Raw genomic sequence first — 24,084 nt, forward strand, 5'->3', positions numbered from 1 at the left:
ATGAACATTGCTCCACATCAGTACTCTTGCTGACATCACCAGAGTTAAGCAATTGGTACCATTATGTCTACCAAACATTATGTCCTTGCTATATCTACATTTTTATTTGATTTTTTTGCTTTCAAGTCCCACATATCACAATGCAGAAAGAATGCGCATGTTCTTTTTGGGAACTAGGATGACCTTGTGAAATATCTGCCTTGAGTTTCTGTATCAGTAGAAAGGCAGGATACAAATAAAGTAAATAAAAATAAATGAAATAAATATACAAAGCCAGCACACTCTATTTGGATATGAAACTTGACTTGAAATCTCCCAAGGATTGCATATTGTAAAAGCCTGAACACTTGGGAGTTTCAGTGTTCATTTTATTTGAACGACGAGTCTTCAATGGCCCTTGGGAAATCACACATCAGATTTTCTAACTGGGATGAATATAAAGTTCAGTGTTTAGAAACTGTGTTCTTCAAGACAAAGAAGACAGAATTAACATATTAAAAATTCCATTAAGGTAAAATTGCTTCTTCCAACATCAGTATGCGTCTACACACTGCATTAGTAGTTCAGACTCACACTGCTTCATCTTAACACAGTGCAGATGACAACCAGTTTGAAGGGGGAAAGATATGAAGACTGAAATGTTCAGACAGCAGCCTCAGACTCTCTCCCACACTTTCCAGACAGGAAGCTTTTAGGAGCAGGAACTGGGCTTTTTATGTGGAAATGACACCCAAGTACATCACCGAGTCCATTGAAAATTGAGACTGAACAATAAATCAACACAATAACTTTCTAGCTTTAGGGTTCAGTGCTCAAGCAAATATATTCTCACTTTTAAGAAAAAGTTGAATAAATACAGACTGCCAACATAATTCACAAGACACAAAGCAAATCTTCTACCACTGTATGATTTCTATGCCCCTTTGGGGGGGGGGGGAGGGGTGCACCCAGATAATTCTGCAGTCGTGTAACAAGTGAAACAACAATAGCCCTGGCTTGACCCCAATCTCTGCAGATATTTGTTCCCCTTCTAAAATTTCAAGCATTACTCCTGTACTTTAAGGAGATATTTAGAATCATAATGAAAAGACTGCTACATTGTTCTTTTACAAGCAAATGCAGAGATTAGAATCAAAGCAGCCATCTGCATCATTAACACGTCTTTGATAAAAATTTGATGTACAAATTGCTCTAAGTAAGAAATGGGGAATACCCATCTGAGGTTGTCAGACTGTGACTCTAATCAGCCCTCTCTACTGGCTATTGGAGAAACGTACCAAGAGGAAGGTGCATCAAGCAAAGGGACCGTCTTCCATCTGGAAATGTATTTCCTCACTGTGAAAGACCATGCAGATCCAGAATAGGTCACTGCAGTCACTTACAGATCACTACCAAGACGCTACTCCTGTAAGATAATCATACTTGGCCACGAGTGATAGCCTATGATGACTGGCAATGAAGCTTTTAAAATAGAGGTTGGGCACAGTACTTTGTCCATGGATTCCTATACAGGGAGTGGATAAGACTACCTGACCTTTGGGGTCATTTCCAACTCTTGTAATTCTATGATTAGCTAGATTTTACTCAGAAAATAAACAGGTTTGGAACTCATTGTCTCCTTAAGGATTTTTAAAAAACAAGTGTGTCATCTGTCTCTCTGCAACTATAGTCTTTTTTCCTCTTTGCAGCTCTAGTTGGATTCCGAATGGATTATTAAATGAGAATTTGCCTTAATGATGACATCCCTTCAACATCTTGTTGACAAGTCCATTCAGAAAGAGTTGCAGAACTTTGTTTCTCAAGTTGCCCAACAACTGCTTCCATGAAATCCAATTGTGTCCTGGCTTTTACTAGACTATTTACTTAAAGTTCAGACTTCAAGTTCCTCTTGGATTTAAACTGCACAGTGCTAAGAAAAAACAGGAGCATGTCTACCTTTGAGAAAGAAAACAGTGGGGAATTCATTAATACATTTCCTAAGCTTCTGAGACAGGTAACAAACAGTCTATTCTGCCACACCTAACCCCTCAAAACATCACACTAGCATTTAAAGAAAGAGGTGGTAGAAGGGAATATTTGTGGTACACAAATGGGATGGTAGAGATCACTCCATGAAATATGATAGTAGGTTTTTGGATGTATTTTTTCAGAGCCTTTTTAGATATCTGTGTCAGCAATTCCACAGTTGAGGCTCAGTGGACATTGGGAACATTACCAGAACAAAAAAATCTTAACATGTTCTTCTTTCTCTGTATGATATGCACAGACTCATGTTGAAAGATCAGTTAATATGCATTTAAATGTTTCCATCTCTTTCTTTCTTTTTGAAGTCACTATCTCATACTTCTAATATGCTAAACTATTTTAATGTACAGATAAGTCAAGGAATCATCCCTAGCCCTGGCACGTAATCTCTCATATAATACATACTTGTTGCATTTGTACAGACAAAACACAAATAACATTCAGGTCCAACATGTACCTTCTGGCTTTCCACAAGGTGCCAGGTAATCAGCCTTTTTCTACTTTAGCTCTGCAACTGACAAATCAGCATATATCAATTGCTACTGTACCCAATTCTGCTGTATATGCTAGTTTTTTCCTTGCCTCATGAAGTTACCTCAGTGCTCAGGCAGATTGACTGCATGATCATCACTGAAATGCACACAGTTCACTTATTACATAGAACACCTAAACATAACACACCTCAGTGAGAAAACTATTACTCTTTTCCTGTTTGTTTGATCAAGAAGCAGCCAATGGAGGTTCAAAAGTTTCCATGATATATTTTGTACATTGGCCCAATAAAACTATCACTGTCCTGTGGATTTTGAATGCTGCTAGTTTGCTGCATAGTCAAAATGGCCACCTGTGGATATATTCTTTTGTTCCATATTTTTCCAATTAATATTAACAAAAGACATGTTATGTTACTAAACTATATTTATGAAAATATCAAGAGGGTATAACTGCTTGAGATCCTCGCTTTCTATGAGATGGAAAGTGTTTTTTTGTCTGCCCAGCTGCTCAAATAACATTCTTCCTACATAGCAACTTTCCCCAACTTGTACCCACCCAATGTTTTGGCCAGCAAGTTCCATTGCCTCCAATTACAATGGCCAATGGCAATGAACCCTCAGAACTGAAGTCCAAAACATCAGGAAAACAACAAACTGGGAAAGATTACTATACACAGCCAATACTTTAGAATCCATTCATGTTAACAGGCAGACTTTCAAACTGTACAACCAGATACAACCCTATATTTCTTACTCATTTTTTTGTAAAATGTTTTGGAAGTTCACAGTATAATCTAGTGCCGTGTTTATGGGGTGAGAATTGAGACCAAACATGTTATTGCAAGTTCTACTGAAAAAAAGATGTAAAATATAATAAAAATATTTCTTGTGCGATATGTGGTACACATTCACACACACATGCGCACACACTCATATATACAGTAGACACACAGTTATATTTTGATTAGTGTTCTATTTACAGTTTTCAAGAACATTCAATCCAGTGATTACTAGATAGCTTTAATTAAGAACAGTATTTTGCAATCCCAGCTGGGCCAGGTAATAATTTCATTTCTGTTAGTTGTATTAAGAGCTACAAGATATCCTTTTTTTAAAAAAAGCTATTGCATTAATGCTACGTTGTGATAGCTTCTTAAACACAACTACTGCCTTTTCCTGAACAACAACACTGTTTCAGATAGTTCTGCAGAACTGATTGCACTATAGGTATTGCTTAATTCTGACCTGGCACTTAACTCTGATTTTTGATCTTGCTTTGCATGCAATACCTAAAACTTCCCTAACTTTGTAGAGGAAGTAAAATATCTGCTTTAGAGTATACCACAATTTAGATCTGAAATAAAAGCTTGTGTTATAGGATTATCCAAGTGTCAACAACATTGTTTCATCCTGAAAAGGAAAAATTGGGAATTTATCTGACTAAGCTTGATTTCAGTTTCAGGCTTTTAGCATCTTCCGAAACCTCTTTAGCTACTCCAGCCTTGGAAGGAATCTATACAGGTAGTGGCTCCCTAAATGGTTAATGTGTTTAAATAATGGGAAAATTATATTATAAAATTCTACATTGCATCCTTTTAATGCAGTGGTTCCCAACCTTTGGTCCTCCATGTCTTTTGGACTTCAGCTCCCACAATTCCTAACAGCTGGTAAACTGGTCGGGATTTCTGGGGGTAGAAGTCCAAAACGCCTGGAGGATGAAAGGTTGGGAACCACTATTTTAATGATTCTAAAACAAATTTGTCATTTTAGCATTTTGAAGTCCTTTGAAAAATTTAAAGCTAGATATCTTCCTATAATCTAGTCAATACATATTTGGGTCTTGTTATTTGAGAATATTAAAGAGCACTACATTCTATATCTGCTATCAATGTTTGTTAAGTTTGAATTGCAACATTCCAAGCTCTTTTCTTTACTAGGTTGATGCATACAGGAACAAGTCAGGGGGAAAGTGCACCCTATGGACCCCAACCCTTCTGTGCCCCCACAACGTTCCCACACACCCACAGTCTCACCTCCCTAAAAAAGCATTCAGGTTAAAAATGCCACCAAAGTTTCACTTGCTTCTCCTGAAGGTTTCAAGGAGTGTCAGTTTTGTTTAAGGCACCCAACCTGCCCCTGCTCCTGCCCTCACTTCACACCAATAAACCTGGAACCAGAGCCAGAACCAGCAGTGAACTCTACTTCTGCTTTTCATCCAAAAATGTGGTGGTACATGCTGTCAAATAAGTTGCTATGTGCCTTCAAGTACTTTAAAATGTATGGTGACACTCTAAGGCACTCCTATCACTGAGTTTTCTTAGCAAGATTTATTCAGAGGGGCTGTCTTTGCTTTCCTCTACAGATGAAAGTGTAATTTGCCCAGTCACCCAGTGGGTTTCCATGGCCAAATGGGGATTTAACCCCTTGTCTCAAGAATCACTGTCCAACGCTCAAATCACTGCAACATGCAAATGAATAGAGGCAAAAATTAGCCCACAACACCATCTGCCATCCCTATATTAGACCCTAGTGCACAGAAGTCTAGCCAGTTGAATTACGGCCACAAAACCTTAATGTATATAGCCAATGGACACATTCATACAGACGAGTCACAAAAATAGGCGGGCTAGTCTTTCCTTTTGCCACAGAAAACTAGATTTATTATTCCATAGGTTTCATAGACTTTTTTTCCAGCTGCATGAAGTATGGCACTTAATTAGCTGATTGTCAATAGTCATACACCTGCAGAATATCCAGAAAGCTTTTAAGAATCTTTGACATAATAGGTTAAAAATTCAATGTATAGCACTAGGCAGCGTTTGTTTCATTTCATACTATTAGCCATTTAAAGGTACTTGTATTGTATGGAAAGATGTGTTAAAATGATTTAATACAACTGCCATCCTATTCAATAGTTACTAGCTTGCACAGTGGTGTTACGATCCTGAAACTGATGTGAATCTATGTTTATAGTCAATAATAATTGTATGATTCTAAACAAACTGATCTTTTCAGCATGGCAGTACCCCAAAGAGCAATTTCCATGATGCTATAGACCAGGACAAGGGGGTGGAGTAGGCATTGAAGCACCAATAGGATCCCAAGGGGTCTCCGCAACTGTCTTGTTTTCAATGTATCCTCTATACCAGTGGTTCTCAACCTGTGGATCCCTAGGTGTTTTGGCCTACAACTCCCAGAAATCCCAGCCAGTTTGCCAGCTGTTAGGATTTCTGGGAATGGAAGGCCAAAACATCTGGGGACCCACAGGTTGAGAACCACTGCTCTATATGATTTTGATAGGTCCTTACTATATATTCTATTTTGAACAGTCTATAATATCACAGAGGTTGATGTGAGGAAGTCATTTTCTATTCTTATTTGGGAATTACATAGGAATGGCAACAGATCTGTAATTTCCCCACATGCACACACACTGTGAATGTATTGTTAAAACTGCATGCACACAAACATCCCAAACATCTGAGATATGTTCTAGCTCATATAAGTTTGTGCATAAATATTAAAGTTTCTCCAAGGTGCCATATTACTTCATACACTTGTTCTTTATACACCATCACAGAATCATAGAGTTGGAAGAGACCTCATGGGCCATCCAGTCCAACCTCCTGCCAAGAAGCAGGAAAATTGCATTCAAAGCACCCAACAGATGGCCATCCAGCCTCTGTTTAAAAGCCTCCACAGAAGAAGCCTCCACCACACTTCACGGTAGAGAGTTCCATTTATACATTACTATCATGTTTCCTCTCAATCCTCTCTTCTGCAGGCTACACATGCCCAGCTCTTTAAGCCACTCCTCATTGGGCTTGTTCTCCAGACCTTGATCATTTTAGTTGCCTCCTCTGAACACATTCCAGCTTGTCAGTATCTTTCTTCAGACATCTGTCTCACAATATATTGAATACCATAGATAAATGTATAACCAACTTGACCCAGGTCATGGAATCCTGACACACAGTAAGTATGATATTACATAGCAGCAACAAATTCTTTCTATACAATATATACCATTTGAACCAATTCAGTCTAGATAAAATCAGAAAAACATATACCGTAGCATTCCTATTTTTTTGGATTGCAAAAGACAACATTCAAAGACATTTCATAATTCTTCTCCATGTTCCCTTGCACTGCAGGGGAGGGCACACAGGGCAACCCTTCACTGAAGAACAGGATCTATGCTGTATGGCAAAGTCGTTTTATAACTGTAAAGAGACTTGCAAAGGGAGTCCAGATGGGCTTGAGAGAGGAGTCTTACTACAATTGGGACACTTGGAATTGATGAATGAATACTTTAATGATAGTATTTCCTCAGCTATCAAGTCATAGCAATAGATCAAATCATCTACCCTGTGAATACCTGGAATGCAACCTGCCTAAGAGTCTTAAAACTATATATTTTAAATCACATCTCCTTTACTTCTAATGACTTCTTTCCCATTTGCCCAATCCCATGTCTAAGAAAGAAAAGCCTGAACAATTTTAGGATGGGAACTTCCTTTTCTCTGAACTGGGTTCATTCTAATTAGGACTAGATGTTCTAGTGCAGGCATGGGCAAACTTCAGCCCACCATGTGTTTTGGACTTCAACTCCCACAATTCCTAACAGCCTATCAGCTGTACTGTCAAAAGCTTTCATGGCCGGAATCAACAAACCACACCTAAAAACTATCAGGCCATCAAATGCTAATCAAGGTAGCCAACTGAAACATTCACCCCTAGCTCCAACAGACAAGAGTTATTTGTCCCACCCTGGACCTTCCACATATATATAAACACAATTTTCCTAGTTTCCAATAGACCTCACAACCTCTGAGGATGCTTGCCATAGGTGCAAGTGAAGTATCAGGAGAGAATGCTTCTAGAACATGGCCATATAGCCTACTGGCTGGTGGGAATTGTGAGAGTTGAAGTCCAAAACACCTGGAGGGCTGAAGTTTGCTCATACCTGCTCTAACGTATACCGATTAATTCAAATTGGTAGAAACAAAACCTGAAAAATCCCTTCTCCCTCCTCTTGTACATGCCTCTTTGGGACATATTGATTAGGAACCCAGTGTTTGATTCATGTAATAAAAAGAGCCATTATTGTGCAGTTCTTTCTTTGGGGAAAAACATTTTAGTATGTTAGGCTGAGAAAAATGATCACATAAGTAATCCCAGGTTATGCTAATTACTTGCTGAGTGTGTGAAATAGGAAGAAAGAGTGAGTTAGTTTGATTTCTATATATATGTTCTCATTTTTAGCAGGGGATACTTAATACTAGTATTTGTTGCAAGTTAGCAAGTGGTCAAGAGAGCAAGATATTGCAAGTAATATAGAATCATAGAATCATTGAGTTGGAATAGACCTCATGGACCATCTAGTCCAGCCCCCTGCCAAGAAGCAGGAAAACTGTATTCAAAGCAAACCCAACAGATGGCCATCCAGGACAGAGAGCTCCACTGCTGAACAGCTAGGAAGTTCTTCATGTTCAGGTAGAACCTCATTTCCTGTAGTTTGAAGCCATTGTTTTGCATCCTAGTCTCCAGGGAAGCAGAAAACATGCCTGCTCCCTATGACTTTCCCTCACATATTTATATATGGACCTCATCATGTCTCCTCTTAGCATTCTCTTCTGCAGGCTAAACATGCCCAGCTCTTTAAGCTGCTCCTCATAGGGCTTGTTCTCTAGACCCTTGATCATTTTAGTCACCCTTCTCTGGACATATTCTAGCTTGTCAACAATATTCCATCTTGTGCCCAGAATTGGATACAGTATTCCAGGTGTGGTCTAACCAAGGCAGAATAGAAGGGTAGCATGACTTCCCTGGATCTAGAGACTATACTATTTATGCAGCCCAAAATTCCATTGGCTTTTTTAGCTGCCGCATGACACTGTTGGTTCATATTTAACTTGTTGTCCACGAGGACTCAAATATTTTTTCACATATCTCCCCCAAGTAATATTCCATGCAATATCTTTACATCTTGGTTAATTTGGAGTACTTTGGAATAACAAGCAGCTCCTAAAATTCTTTTTTAAAAAAACCTCATTTTTTGCTTCATTGTGAACTGTGTTTGTCAAATGAATGTTTGTAAATAAATAAGTCATTTTGAGCAGAAGCTTATAATATGCTCATAACAATTTACGTTATTTTAAAAACATCAAAAATCAAGCTCTAGTAATGGGTCCAAAAGATACCACAGTTAAGATGATCCTTCCCTGAGTTGAGAAAAGTCACTTTATGAACCAAAAAAAGTATTCTTGAAGGTTATTTTAAAAATACAGAACAATCTCAGTATCCTAAGTATTAGGCAAACCCAAGATTGATCAAGTAAACTTTTAACTTCTTTCCAATGTTGTGCAACAACACCCTACTATTACAATTATGTACTACTATTTATGAGCAACAATATAATCAGTGCTAGAATCTTTCTAAAACAGAAAAACAGGGAGTAGCTATACTTGACTGTAACACTGCCTTGCATTCCTTATGTGCCTTATGAATGGAGCAGCTGTAAAAAGGGAATAAATTTGACCCAATGTATTTTTTTGCCAAATCGCTATACATATTCAAATAAAATCCCATTACAACAACTGGTTGATTCCAAATCAAAATCCTACTGCTCATTAGGGAGATTCTTCCAGCCTACCATTTCCCACCGAACTAGAAGTTTTGTTCAGGGCATCATGTAAACACAAGATCCATCCACCTGCTTTACAAAATGGTTAATTCCTCGAGATCAGAACCACTTTATTCAGGTGGCTTGGCAAATCTCACATAAGCTTGGCAGACAATACCATGATGTTAATTAAAAGCCAAACGGTCAGCAGGCCCACTGCTGAATTAATTTGCTGGTACATTATACCATATCACGCTCCAGGTGAGGAAATCAAATATCTGAATGCTTTATCTATTTCTTTCTTTCCAATTTTAAAGCGGCAGTTTCCTACAGGTACAAAAACTAGCAAACCTTAACTTTGGAGAAGCATTCAAATGTTTAATTTTCACATACCCACAGGACGAAATGGCATCAGCCACATATTCCACATTTGGGCCCACTGCTGACTTAAAAGTGATTGTTCAAAGTAGTAATTTTTCACATATTATATTAAGACCAATGGAAAATTCTATCATTGCAAGTTAACTGAAGAATGCAGCAAAGCATAACAAGGTTGCAAGCAAGAGATTTCAAGAAATGTGCTTGTCTATATATTAGTTGCCTATCCAATTACAGAAGGCATGGACAACCTTTGACCCCCAGGTGTTTTGGACTTCAACTCCCACAATTCCTAACAGCCTACCAGCTATTAGGAATTGTGGGAGTTGAAGTCCAAAACATCTGAAGGACCGAAGTTTGCCCATGCCTAAGTTACAGTGAACCCATAAATTTCATACAGAACCAAAAATACAAAAAACTTGGGAATACTGTAGATACATTTCTCTAGACCAATGGTTTTGCTACTGTTATGAATCCCAATGCAAATATCTGATATGCAGGATGTAATTTCATTCACTGGACCAAAATTGGCACAAATACCCAATACGCCCAAATTTAAATACTGGTGGGGTTGGGGGGGGGATTGATTTTGTCATTTGGGATTTATAGTTAAGCTACAAAGAGCATTTTGAACTCCACCAACAATGGAATTGAATCAAACTTGGCACACAGAACTCCCATGACTGGAATACTGGAAGAGTTTGGTAGACATTGACCTTGAGTTTTGGAGTTTTAGTTCACCTACATCCAGAGATCACTGTGGACTCAAACAATGGCAGATCTGGACCAAACTTGGCATGAATACTCAATATGCCCAAATGTGAACACTGGTGGAATTTGGGGAAAATAGACCTTGACATTTGGGAGTTGCAGTTGCTGTGATTTGTAGTTTACCAGGCAATCAAAGAGCATTCTGAACTTCACCAACAATAGAATTGGGCCAAACTTCCCACACAGAATCCCCATGACCAACAGAAAATACTGTGTTTTCTGATGGTCTTTGGCAAACCCTCTGACACCCCCTCACGACCCCCCCCCCCCCGGGGTCCTGACCCCAAGGTTGAGAAGTGCTGCTCTAGACAATCAACATATAACCCAAGTTAATGTTTTCAATATTATGATTATCCCCCTCTAAATAACCCACTAAAAACTGAAGCTTCAAAAAAAGTTTCATTTTAAACTGTATGTCAAGTAGCTTCTAGTTAATTACAGTTCATTATCCCAATCAAAACTGTGATGCAACTAATTTTTAGCAATCTTTGAAAGTCTACTTGTGGGACATAGGAAGGCAATTACAAACATCTGTGGTATAGGGAATTTTCTAAAAATAAATGGCCAGAAAGTTATTATAACAACCACTCTCTTCCTCTCTAACTCAACATATATGCTAGAAGCAATTTACTGGTGATATTCAGGGAGGAGGGGGGTTGATTTTGTCATTTGGGAGTTTTAGTTGCTGGGATTTATAGTTAACCTACAATCAAAGAGCATTCTGAACTCCACCAACAATGGAATTGAATCAAACTTGGCACACATAACTCCCATGACCGGAATACTGGAAGAGTTTGGTGGACATTTTTAAGCCATCTAGGTTTTTAAGCCATCTAATTGTAGTCATTCAAACCTTAACAAGTATGAAAGGTGTGTTTGCTAAACAATGAGGAACATGATATTCAAGGCAGCAGAATTATTGTTGAGGGGCCCAATTCGTGTTGAAAACAAAATCGAAAGGTTTTCTATTGGGTACAAATATTTATTGCATTATACAGCTGCAGTGTGTCCAAATGTATTTTGAGTGTCATGTGAAAATGTGTTGCAACAAATCTGGTTGTGTTCAAAGTTCCTTTTCTAGTTTCCTTTGTCCCACCTACAAGCACAATGTATTCTTCAGGAAGGCAGGACAACAGGAGAAGAATTTGCATTTCAAACCAGCTGTGTATGTAATAAAACAGTGGCTGGAAACTACATCTACTCCTATCATAGGTAGGGTCAGGGAAAAGGAACACAAAGGCAGTCCCCTGGCTGATATATCCTAGGTTTTGTGCCTAGTCTCTAGAGAGGAACACTTGAGGAAGCAATCTATATATTTCATTTTGAGGCATTTAGGTCCCACATGCTTTACAGAATACTCAGCCACTGTGTCTAAAGCCAAACCAGAACACAATATTGTAGCAGAAACATCCCCTAAGCATATTAAGTCTGACATCCCACTCTGTTCAATGAATTTTCCCCCCATTTAAGTCTGTAGAGAAATGCAACACAAATATGACTTGATGGCAAGCTGCACAGTTTCTGAAGCCAGCTTGTTAGTTTGAACATCAACTGTGTGAAGTCTTGTTGATCTGCCAGAAAAGCATTTGTCACATTACCCAAACTGCTAGGAAAACTGTAATGCCACCATTGGCAAATGCCCATCAAGCCAAGTCAGTCATTAAGATGTTTTTTTTATTATTATTATTTGGCCTTTTCAAACACACAGACAATAATACATACTGGCCTTTTATTTTAAGTATGCTAAACTGTAATTGATGGTATGTTTTGGCATGAACAGTTTACAGCAATTGAAATGTGAGAGATTACTACTCTTGGACAGACTAAAATGTGGCACAAAATGCTATTTAACTTTATTAAGAAACCATCTTTGAAAAAGAAGGGAAAAAGTCAACTTACTGCTAATCAACTACCTAAAGAGGAAAAGACTTTAAGAATAACCACATGTCCTTCCAGACTGGAAATTGAAAGAAAATAGGAGAAGTGCTGCCAGCTCAATAGCTTTGGGCTAGTGAAGCTCAATTTACAATTGTTAAGCTGCATTTACACATAAGAACTGTACAGATTGCTCTTCCCATTCCTAAGGCCCAGAAACTCTATAAACACACATATAGAGTTTTTCTTTTCCCCAGTTTAAGCCAGGCCTTACAAATTTCTGAAGAGGTCATCCATTATTCTACTATTATATTTCGTTCTGTATTATTTCACTGTTAATTTTTTATTTGCTGGAGATATGAGCAAGAGCAGAGTGTCAATAAAAATACAAAAAATCCCCCCAAAATCTTCATTTTGCATAAATATCTTCTATGCCAAAGGCGTAGCAAATGTAATTATGTGAAGTAGAGGGGTGAGGGGACCAATTGTACTAGACTCCTGATGTTCTCATCAAGAGAATGAGAATAAAGGAGGGCTTGTAAGCTTGGTAATGGCAGCCCTGCTGTGGCAGAAATTTTGCTCATTTTCTACATTTAAATAGAAGAGCGAACTGGAAAGGATGACATGAGATAAATAAGTCAATGACAGCCCAATAGCCATAGTTATTTAATCATCTGTGGAAGCAAGTAAACTCAAAGGTCAAGCGTCTTTTTAAAATTTGCCTACAGATAAGAAACCTTAGTCATTTTAACTATGGGCAATGCACAGGAGAAGCCCTATGTGTCAGCAAAAGTTCTCCCACCCTAACATTAATACACTTTATGCCACTGTAGAACATTTCTGCATACCTGCACAAAATTACTTTCTCTTTCCTTTTGAGATATGTATATATAGGAAAGAGAAAGCAATAATGGATGTGTATGTGAGAGAGATTATATATATAATTGGACTATATTACTACATCTTTGACCTATAAAGCTTAATTGCAATACCTCCATTTTGCACATTATTGTGTGCATCTTCTTTGTCTCCATTTTGCACAGCTATTATTGTGCGTGTGCACACACACTTTCAAGTTGCTTGTCGATTTATGGCAATCCCATTAATTTCCTAGGGTTTTTCTTGGGCAAGGAATACTCAAAAGTGGTTTTGCCAGTTCCCTTTTCCAGCTTCTTTTTCCCCCACCCCTCTAGGCAACCTTGCAATAATTTGCACCTATATCCTGTACATACTAACTCAAAATATGCCATACTAATAGCAGCGAGACTTACTTCCAAGTAATGTGATTAAGGCAAGGGGCCTGCTTTTCACTTTGATCTTGTACAGAGGCAGCAAATAAATCTTGAATCAATGCAACTCTATAGATGGGTGCAACATATTAACAGAAATCCTATGTAACACAGAGCTAGGAATATGATAAAACTGTCCAAGACAAAACAAACTACTCAAAGAGGGTAGTGAAGAGTCTCTTCTCTCCCTTTTTCTTCCAGCCACCGTTTTCCCCCACCCCCATGCATTTCCATTCGCCACCAAAACAAAGGAGATATTCCAGGCAATCCATAGCTCCCCATCTGGAATCTTATACAATCTCTTTTGGCCATCCTTTCAAAACCCCTACAAATATTACCTCTTGGCCACTGTACTTTTTATTTCAAGCCACAAGTTAAGAAGTAACAGTGATTAATTAAAACAAATCCAGGAAATGGCTCCCCATCCACTCTAAATTGGGTTGCCAAATGCAGCAAAGTGCAGTTAACAAACAACAAAAGACACATTGCCACTATTCGAAAATATCTGGAGGCCATGAGCAAGCCATTTATACTGATTGTTTTTTTCTACATGAGGCTCATAGATTAAAATATGTCTTCTGTATACAAAAGTTTGGGGGAAAATAAGCTTTGGTCTTTATTTTTTATTAACACAATGTAGAAGAATTTAGAAGGGGGAAAAAGTTGCTCAGCTAAAGTAAATCACTCATTTAAAAGGAATATTGAATGTTGTTCTATTTGCTTCATATATAGCATTTCCAGAGATCCACATACCAAAAATAGAGACGTGTTTCTCAGCAAAAAATCTTTCGCTACCATTAAAACCACGCCTTAAAAAGTTCTTACCACACAGCAACCAAGCAAGTACAAACTAGTGGTGATGTGTGTATTTTTCCCTCTTCCAGCCAAAAAAGCAGCATAGCTAAAACTTAAGAGTGATTCACTATTTCACCATTAGATCTTCAGGAAAAGAAATCTATGCCATCATGTTTGTAAAAGGCTCCCAATATCAAGGGTGGAGTTTCTTATGCTTTTTTTCTTCCTTCTTCTTTTTTACACAAGTGTAGTCTAACAACCTTTCACAGGAATATAAATATTTAACATTTAAACCTGACAACACAGCACTAAAAGATAAAATGCCTTCCTGCTAAGAGCAATAGTGCCTCAGAACTGGAAGGCAGCTGTTGTTCCCCTGCCTTCCCTTTTGTTGCACCTAATCTCATGTCAAGTCATTCAACCAGCTCCAAAGCAATGAAGACATAATTGAATCAACCTTATACAAAAAAAAAAAATCAGATCTACTGTTCATAAATAGTGGGCACTGAAAAATCCCCCCCCCCCCAAAAAAGGATAACCTTATTCTCTTTCCACAAAATCAAACAAAATCCTATGTATAAAGACCTCCTATTACAACACAACTGAAATCAAGAACTTTTTGCAAAACGTAATAATGTAATAACACAAGTCAGACTGAGCAACTATAAAATCCTCTCAATTACATCAATTTGTAATGCATGATTTTAACTTGAAATAAAGCCTCCAAGAGTCACATCATTCGTTGGAGAAAGATATGAGAATCCTCCTTCCCCCAACTATATGATTTAAGAACATTACTGAATTCTCTGGAGTAAATTATAGTTCTTTATGGCCCCTTCCACACAGCCATACAACCCAGAATATCATGGCAGAAAATCCCACAATATCTGCTTTGAACTGGGTTATCAGAATCCACACTGTTATATATTCCAGTTCAAAGCAGATATTCTAGGATTTTCTGCCTTGATATTCTGGGTTATATGGCTGTGTGAAAGGGCCCTATATTAAAGAACAAGGAAATCTGATGACACATCCTCCTCTTCCATTCCTACTGCAGATCTTAAATACTGACTCATCAATTCACATAAAACTAGTTAAGTGGGGGAGAAGAGACCAAACTCCACCCATTTTCCCTCCCCCACTTCCCAAAGAAAGCAGTTTAACCTACTTATTTGAGCCAGCACTCCCAAGAAAATATCCAATCCAGCAAAACAGGGACCACAAATTAAAGGATTTCACACCCCAAATCTATAGGAAAGATCCCTTTAAAGTGCAACAAAACATGGAGAATACTTGCAAGCCATTGTTACTAAGCATAGTGCTCAGATACTTTTGCAAACCCGCACAGCCATATAATCCAAAATATCAAGCCAAAAAAATACCACAATATCTGCTTTGAACTTGGGGGCCTTCCATACAGCCCTATGTGCCAGAATATCAAGGCAAGAAATCCCACATTATCAAAGTGTGGACTCAGATAACCCAGGGCCATTCCACACAGTCCTACATCCCATATCAAGGCAGAAAATCTTTGAACTGGGTTATCTGAGTCCACACTCACATAATGTGGGCTTTTCTGCCTTAATATTTTGGGAATATTTTTGGAAGGGCCCTGAGTTCAAAGCAGATCTTGTGGGATTTTCCACTGATTTTATATTATGTCATTTTGCACTGCTTATTTTACTTGATTGTTTTATTTATTTTATTGTGATGTTATTTTTGTTGTTCTGTATTTTATTTTGCTGTAATACATTGCAGGGCTTGGCCTCATGTAAGCCACTTCAAGTCCCCTCTGAGGAGATGGTGGCGGAGTATAAATAAAAATTATTATTATTATTATTATTATTATTATCTATCTGCCTTGATAATCTGGGATATAGTGCTGTGTGGAAAGGCCCTGGGTTATCTGAGTCCACACTGCCATATATCCCAGTTCAAAGCAGAAAATGTGGGATTTTATTCAGCTGTGTGGAAGGGGCCATAGACATACAAAAAGCCCAATCTTTACCAGCCCACATAATGCAAGTGTTGGTCATCAAGTCAATGGCTGGCATTCAATTTTGTACTTAGGCATTTAATTCCTTGGCTGCTCTGATCCTATCAAGCCAGCTTTCAAGGCCTAACTAACGAAATACATTGTGAAGAATGAGAGGAGCTTCCCACCCACCCTCTTGCATTTTTTTAAAGTCTGCTATTTCCTTCTGTTCCTTCACACACATAAACTTCCCTTTTCACATTCTTCTGTAAATGATTTCACTTCATCTACAGTCTGGAAGTTCCTATTTCTGCTTTCTTTCGACTCTGTACTATAGAGCCTTTCTTCTCCTTGCCCCCTCCTTTTTTTCCACCTAGGAAAAGAAGTATTTAGAAAAAGAAGAGAAAGAAAAAAAGCTTTCAAGGTCACTTTAGAAAGGACAGTATTGGAAAAAGAAAGAAAAGAGATAAGGCACAACTGTCCTTTTTTGTTGTTCCACTGGCTGAATAAGTCCTTCTGAACAACAAACACCCCCAAATGCCCTTTTAACATGAAGCCCAGCATAGAAATTTCCTGGCCACAAGACTTCAAAAACTCTTCCACTTCAATGCAGAGACTCACAAGGGGATTCAACACACACACAGCATGGAGAGAAGGGACTGCATGTCCAGAAGCTGCTTTGAGAGAAAGGATTTCTCCAACTGGAACAAAAAATTATATTAAAAACCAGCCCAAAAAACAAGGGGAGCCAATGAAATATGAAGAAATGTCTCCCCCATGTATAGATAAGGTGAGCCTTCTGCACAGGGAAGTGAAACCACACTCTTTATGCATATGCACTCTCCTCTTCTGCCTAAGCCTATTGTTGTTTCCCCAGAGCCAAGAAGGTGGCTTATTTTTAAGGCTTTCTCCTTCCTCCCCAACCACCCTATAATCTCCAGTATCTTTACATAAATAGAAGTGCATATCTATCTTTTTTATTCAAAAATTGCAATAGTTTAGGAAGAGTAGATTCAATTCATTTCGAAAGCATTCAAAAACGAAACTGGCCAAAACGGATCAATAAAGTTTTCATTAGCATTTCTGACCCCCCTCCCCTTGCTTTCCTATCCCCCCCCCCCCCCCAACCTTCAGCCAAACACATTTTGCAGACCTTGCTTCTAGGAATATCCATAACTCACAAAAAAGACCCCTTTCCCTTGCCACCCAGATCGACAATAATAATATTTAAGTATTGAAAAGGAATACCTATAGAGATAGCTATAGAAGTTTCCCCAACATCTACTGGAATGGCAGGAAAAGGGATTGGAGAAGAAGAAGAGAGGCGCTGTAAATAGCCAAGGCGAGGCAGAAATCACACACACAGAGCCAGAAGTTTAAGAGGAAGCAGAAAAAGCTACACTCTTTCTCTTCCTCATCTGCTTCTTTCCTCCTTTTGAAAAGGGAGGGGGGGTCTTTGGGGGAAAGAAAGGAGGGGGGGAGAGAGAAATCTAGCCTAATGAGAAGACTTTGCAAAAATAAATAAATAAAAAGGATCTCTTTTTAAAATAATAATAATCTAGGTTTCTTTACCTGCTGCTGCTTTCTCTTCTGCCTAGTGGTGGGGTTTGGTGGTGGTGGAGGAGGAGGAGGAGGAGGAGGAAAGAGATAAAACTGACACAACAGGAGTTGCAGCGTTTGAATGAGAAAGGAGAGAGGGAGGAGGGATTCTTGAGGGAGGAGGAAGAGGAGGAGGAAGATGAAGGGAGGAGGAGGAGGAGGGCTACTGGGAGTTTTTGAGGCTGGTTGCGTGAGCTGCTGCTACACACACACAAAGACACACACACACACCTGATCCTTTTGCCTTCTGTCCTCCTGATACCAATGGGTTGGGGGAAGAGGAGGAGGATTTCCAAGGAGCGCAAAGGGAGGGCATTTCCCAATAAGGAGGATGATAAAAGAGGTTGGGATGCTTAGCTGGAGAAGAAGCAGTGTTGCAAAGGAAGAGGGCAACCATGTGCCCCTTTCTCTAAACACAAATGCATTTGGAGGAAAAGGGGAACCTGAATGTGATCAATGCAAAGATTATTAAGTCTTTGTATCCTGTCTATAAATCTATAAAGCATGTTTTCCTCCAAATCAAACCATCTAAACCAGTGGTTCCCAACCTTCCTAATGCTGTGACCCCTTAATACAGTTCCTCATGTTGTGGTGACCCCCAACCATAAAATTATTTTCATTGCTACTTCATAACTTGTTATTTTGCTACTGTTATGTAATGTAATAATGTAAATATCTGATATGCAGGATGTATTTTCATTCACTGGACCAAATTTGGAACAAATATTCAATGCACCCAAATTTGAATACTGGTGGGATGTGGGGAGGGGATTGATTTTGTCATTTGGGAGTTGTAGTTGCTGGAATTTATAGTTAGCCTACAATCAAAGAGCACTCTGAACACCACCAATGATGGAACTGAACCTTGGGGGGGGGGGGGGATTGATTTTGTCATTTGGGAGTTGTAGTTGCTGGAATTTATAATTAACCTATATCAAAGAGCATTCTGAACACCACCAACGATGGAATTGAGCCAAACTTGGGCACACAGAACTTTCATGACCAACTGAAAATACTGGAAGGGTTAGGTGAGCATTGACCTTGCATATTGGAGTTGTAGTTCACCTACATCCAGAGAGCACTGTGGATTCAAACAATGGCAGATCTGGACCAAACTTGGCACAAATACTCAATATGTCCAAATGTGAACACTGGTGGACTTTGGGGAAAATAGACTTTGTAGTTGCTGGGATTTATAGTTCACCTACATTCAAAGAGCATTCTGAACCCCACCCATTATAGAATTGGGCCAAACTTCCCACACAGTAGCCCCATGTCTTGAACGGACTCCCTGGAGTGAGCCTCCCTCCAACCTCGCACACTCCCCTCACCCGCATATGTGCACCACACTGCCATGCTCCTAGCATGCCTGCTCTCCCCTCCCCAACAGAGACGTTTTGGTGGGAGGATTCAACAGCTTTCCAAAAAGGAAGAGGACAGGCCTAGAGAACTTCAGCCTTCTCTGCCAAAGGAGTTCCTAAGACCATCAGAAATATGTTTTCTGATGGTCTTTGGCAACCCCTCCCCCAGGGGTTCCAACCCCCAGGTTGAGAAATGATGATCTAAACCCACCCTTGATCTCAGGGATATCCAACCTATGTGCTTATATGTAAATTATGCATATGATTATGGTTTAAGTGTTGATATCATTTCCATGCAAGCTCTCCTGAGAAAGCCAAGCCAGCAATAACACGTCTAAACCCACACATCTCTTGATCTCAAGCCTATATGCAATTTTTGGGTTTATGAACACTTCATATATATGTTACAAAGGTAACTAATTCCTTTTGATTTAAAGTGTTTATATTGATTCCATGCACATCTGAGAAATCAAGCCATAATATAGGCCCCTTCCACACATCTGCATAAAATCCCACATTTCTGCTTTGAACTGGAATATATGGCAATGTGGACTCAGATAACCCAGTTCAAAACAGATATTGTGGATATTCTGCCTTGATATTCTGGGTTATATGGCTGTGTGGTTATATAGGCCCTTGACGCCTATCCTTGATCTCAAGAGTCTTCAGCCTATTTGCAATTTTTGGGTCTGCTTTGTTTTGGTTTAAGTGTTTATATTGTTTCCATGCAGATCTTCCAGAGAAATAAAACCATAACATGGATAGAAAAACACATCCACTCCTTGATCTCATGGCCCTCCAGCCTATCTATCTATCTATCTATCTATCTATCTATCTATCTATCTATCTTTATTATTATTATTATTTGAGTAGGACTGTGAACCTCTCCTATGTATGTTAGAAGGATGATTTGAGAAATAACATCATAACATAGAAGGAAAATCACGCCTCAAAATCCATTCTTTATCTCAAGCCTATATGTAATTTCAAAATGGGATTATAAACCCCTCCTATATATGTTGCAAGGGTGATTTGTTTTAAGTGTTTCTATCATTTCCGCATAAGATTTCCTGAGAAATCAATCAATAATGTGGGAGCACAAGCACTCCTCCTTATCCCATCCTTGATCTCGAAGGTTTTTAATTTATATGCAATTTTTGGGTGGAATAATGAACACTTCATGTATGTGTTACACGGATGACTTGTTTTAAGTACATATATTGCTTTCACACAAGTTTTCCTGAGAAATCAACATGAACAGAAAAGCACACCTCGAAATGCGCCCCTTGATCTCAAGGGTCTTCAGCCTATATGCAATTTCATGGAGGGATTATGAACCTCTGGTATATATGTTACAAAGGTGATTTGTCATAACATGGATAGAAAATACTATCTCCAAATCCATCCTTGATCTCAAGGGTCTTCAGCCTATTGGAGATTTCAAGGTGGGATTATAAACCCCTTTTATATATGTTACAAGGGTAATTAGTTTTTAAATGTTTATATTATTTCCACACAAGTCTTCCCCAGAAATCAAGCCATAACATGGGAGGCTCAAGAACACCTCTAAATCCACCCTTGATCTCAAGGGTCTCTGTCCTATGTTGGGTGGGATTATAAACCCCTCATATATATGGTAGGAGGGAGATTTATTTTGGTTTGTTTATATTGTTTCCATGCAAGTCTTCCTGAGAAATGGAGCTGTAACATGGAAGCACAAACACACCTCTAAACCCACCCATTGATCAAGAGTCTTTGATGTATATGCAATTTTTGCAAGGGGTTATGAACCCAGGAATAAAAGTTGCAACTGGATTAACCTAGCATTCTTCCTTCTTTTTCTGCCTTTGCTCCACCCCAGTCTCTTTTTAATTGGGAATGCCTCCAGAGCAGAGACCTCTTGGGATTCTGCAAGACACCTCACCCTGCTTGAATAGGTGTGCCTACTTAGGAGTAAACTTTGATGGATCAAGCTGAGGATTGCAAGGGCCTTATCTACATTGCCATGTAGTTTGAAACTGCATTACATGGTCAGTGTCGATGCATACAATGTAGTTCAATGCAGTTAAACTGCATTATATGGCAGTGTAGATGGGGCCTCATCTCCAAGGAGATACTTGTCTGTACGGATCTCCCTTTATGAGTGTACTGGAGCTTTAAGATCTGCTGGGGAGGCACTGCTCTCGGTCCCACCCCCCTCGCAAGTGCAACTGGTGGGGACGAAAGGTAGGGCCTTCTCAGTGATGGCCCCTCGGTTGTGGAACTCTCTCCCCAGTGACATCAGGCTGGCTCTGTACACAGGTGTTCGGAAAACAGAATTATTATGGAATTGACCTCAATAGCTTGAGCAAGGACCATGAGAAAATAAATAAGTATGGAAACCAATGATTCGGCACTTAGTTATGTTTTTAATTTATTATGTTTTTAATTTGTTTTATTGCTTTTATGTGTGTTGATTTGTTTATATGTTTTAACTGTTTATAGCTTGTTTTAGTATTGTTTAATCTTGTGGCATTGAATTTTTGCCGGAGTTTGTCAGCCGCCTTGAGTCCCCTGCAGGGTGAGAAAGGCGGGGTATGAATAAATAAATCAAGTAAATAAATAAAATAAGGAGGCCTGTTTTGATGCCATGGAGAAAAATAAGGCAAAATCCACAACAGAGAGATACCTTGATTGGAAAACCCAATTGCACAAAACACATCAGGCTCCAGTGGTGTTACTATCCAGGAATCCCTTGAGCCACAGCAAAATTAAAGAGTGGGATTTATAAATGGCTAATAGGAATGGCCTCAGGCTGCAATCTTTCACCTGGGAGTAAGCCCCCTCCCCAAAATCAATGGGGTTTAGATTTCCATGGTTTCTCTCCTCTTTTGTTTCAAAATGGAATCAAGGGGCTTGCTCTGGAAAATGAAAGAACTGGAGTTTTGCCCCATCCATCTCCAAAAGAAAGCTAGGAATTTGATGGGGATCCTTTAATAATGCACCAATCACACATGGATAAAGATTTAGAATAGTAAATATGGATCACTTCTTGAATGTATGTCAAAAGTAGCAAGGATTATTGTTAGCTCAAATTTGGAAACTGAATTGCAGGATACACAATGGAAGAAGGGATTGCCAAGGTTGCAGAATTGGCCTTTAAAGTGGATTTTCAAAGCTATATCAATTTTATCTGTTTGTGGACTCTCTGAGCATTTTGGAAGCTAATGACAGAATAATCTGTGACTATTATTTAGCTGGACCATAATAGTACAATATTTTATATTTACCTTTTTAATTTTTCTTTCCATGAGGGAGGGAGATGGTCAGAGCCCTATTATGGTTTAGTTATATGTCTTGTCCTTTCTTTCATCACTTCTTTTCTTTTTCTCTCTTTTTTGAATGCATATCACTCTGTCCTGCAAAGGAATCTAACTTGAGAGAAATAAATAATCAGCCTCAACGATCCCCTTTGCATGCAGATATATTCCACATCAACAGGGCCATGTCTCAGAGGTTTAATGTTAAAATGTCAAGCAATCAAGCCATTGCACATAGAAAAATAACCCCAATAGCATTGCTGCTTTGTCATACATACCCTCTTACAGATGTCTGCAAAACACTGCAATCTAGCTGGAAGGAGTGCTTTGCCATCTTGGAGAAGAAAGGATGATTTTTATCAGGTTTCTTTGCCTTGCTTTGGCCTCATTGACCCCCAAAGAAGGGGCGGTCCTGCCTTCTTTCCCCCTCCCCTCTTTCCCCCCTCTCTCTCCTTCTCCTCCTCCAGCAGCAGCAACAACAGCCACAGATAAGAGGCGGGAAGGAGAGGAAGCAGATTAGTTTGGGGAGTTGCAAGCAAATGCTGGGTTCCCCCTTCAATGCATGCATGTATGCATTCATCTTTAACAGCTAGCACAGATTAAGTATTCACAACTTAGAAATATTCTCTACACACACATATATCCAAAGACATTTCAAAAAGCAAAGGTTGATTTAACCATTTTATATAAGGGGCACCATTTTCCTGCATCACTGTCTATAATAGGGCTTGAGCATCCAGGGTGTCTCTGGGATACAAAGGGCCCAGGTAGAGTGATTCCTAGAAGGCTAAAGAGATGCATTTATTTATCTATTTATTATTTTCTGTATTTATATACTTCCTTTCTCACCCCTGGGGGGAATTCAAGGCAGTTTACATCATATTATTGGCAAAAATTAAATTCTGGCATACAGTAACACAAATCACAAAAACCAAACACGCCTGGTTAAATGATGAAGCTCCCTGAGCCGCCAAAAAACTAAAAAGTTCCATGTTATTAACATTAATTTAACACAATTGAAACTTCCATAGCCATTTTTGCCATTGACAATGATTGTTTTAGCACATATAACTTTGACTTAAAATCATTAAAACCATTAAATATATGACAAAAATCAAAATTTAAACATTCAGACAAGGCATTAAAATCATCCTAATATATATTTATTTAAAATTTAAACATTCAGACAAGGCATTAAAATCATCCTAATATATATTTATTTTTAATATGGAAAAAAATAAATAAATGTGATATTAATAAATCTAACTAGAATGACAAAACCAACCTTAAATTGTAATTTTATGCCAGGCATTCAAATTACTTTCCCTCTGACTTGCATTGTCAAAGCCTGAAACTGGGGTGCATCTCCACTGTGAATTAATGCAATTTGGCACAACTTTAACTGTCATGACTCAATGCTATGAAATTGCGGGAGTTGGAGTTTGGTGAGCACCCTAGGAGAGAAAGCTAAAGACATTGCAAAACTTTAAACAGCAGTTGTGTCAGACTGTATTAATTTTACAGTGGAGATGCACCCTTGGCAATCTCTCATGTAATTTTGCCACACTTCTTTACTATTGTGATATTTCATCCTGTTG

At 38.7% G+C, this 24,084-nt stretch overlaps 1 protein-coding gene across 3 annotated transcripts in view; it reads right to left on the reverse strand.

Annotated features, from left to right (window-relative positions):
- The window catches only part of ZNF217 (zinc finger protein 217), a 41,903-nt gene extending 19,057 nt beyond the window's left edge, over positions 1 to 22,846 (reverse strand). The window contains exon 1 of one of the 3 annotated variants that reach the window (XM_060772092.2): positions 22,765 to 22,846. The gene's annotated coding sequence lies outside the window, so the exon portion shown is untranslated. Of the gene's footprint in view, positions 1 to 17,475; positions 17,564 to 17,799; positions 17,936 to 22,764 lie in introns of those variants that run through there. The other 2 variants (XM_060772090.2, XM_060772091.2) reach the window with 2 other exon arrangements.
- Positions 22,847 to 24,084: the final 1,238 nt, after the last annotated feature.

The sequence above is a fragment of the Anolis sagrei genome, chromosome 4 (assembly GCF_037176765.1).
Source record: "Anolis sagrei isolate rAnoSag1 chromosome 4, rAnoSag1.mat, whole genome shotgun sequence".
Lineage (NCBI taxonomy): Eukaryota > Metazoa > Chordata > Lepidosauria > Squamata > Dactyloidae > Anolis > Anolis sagrei.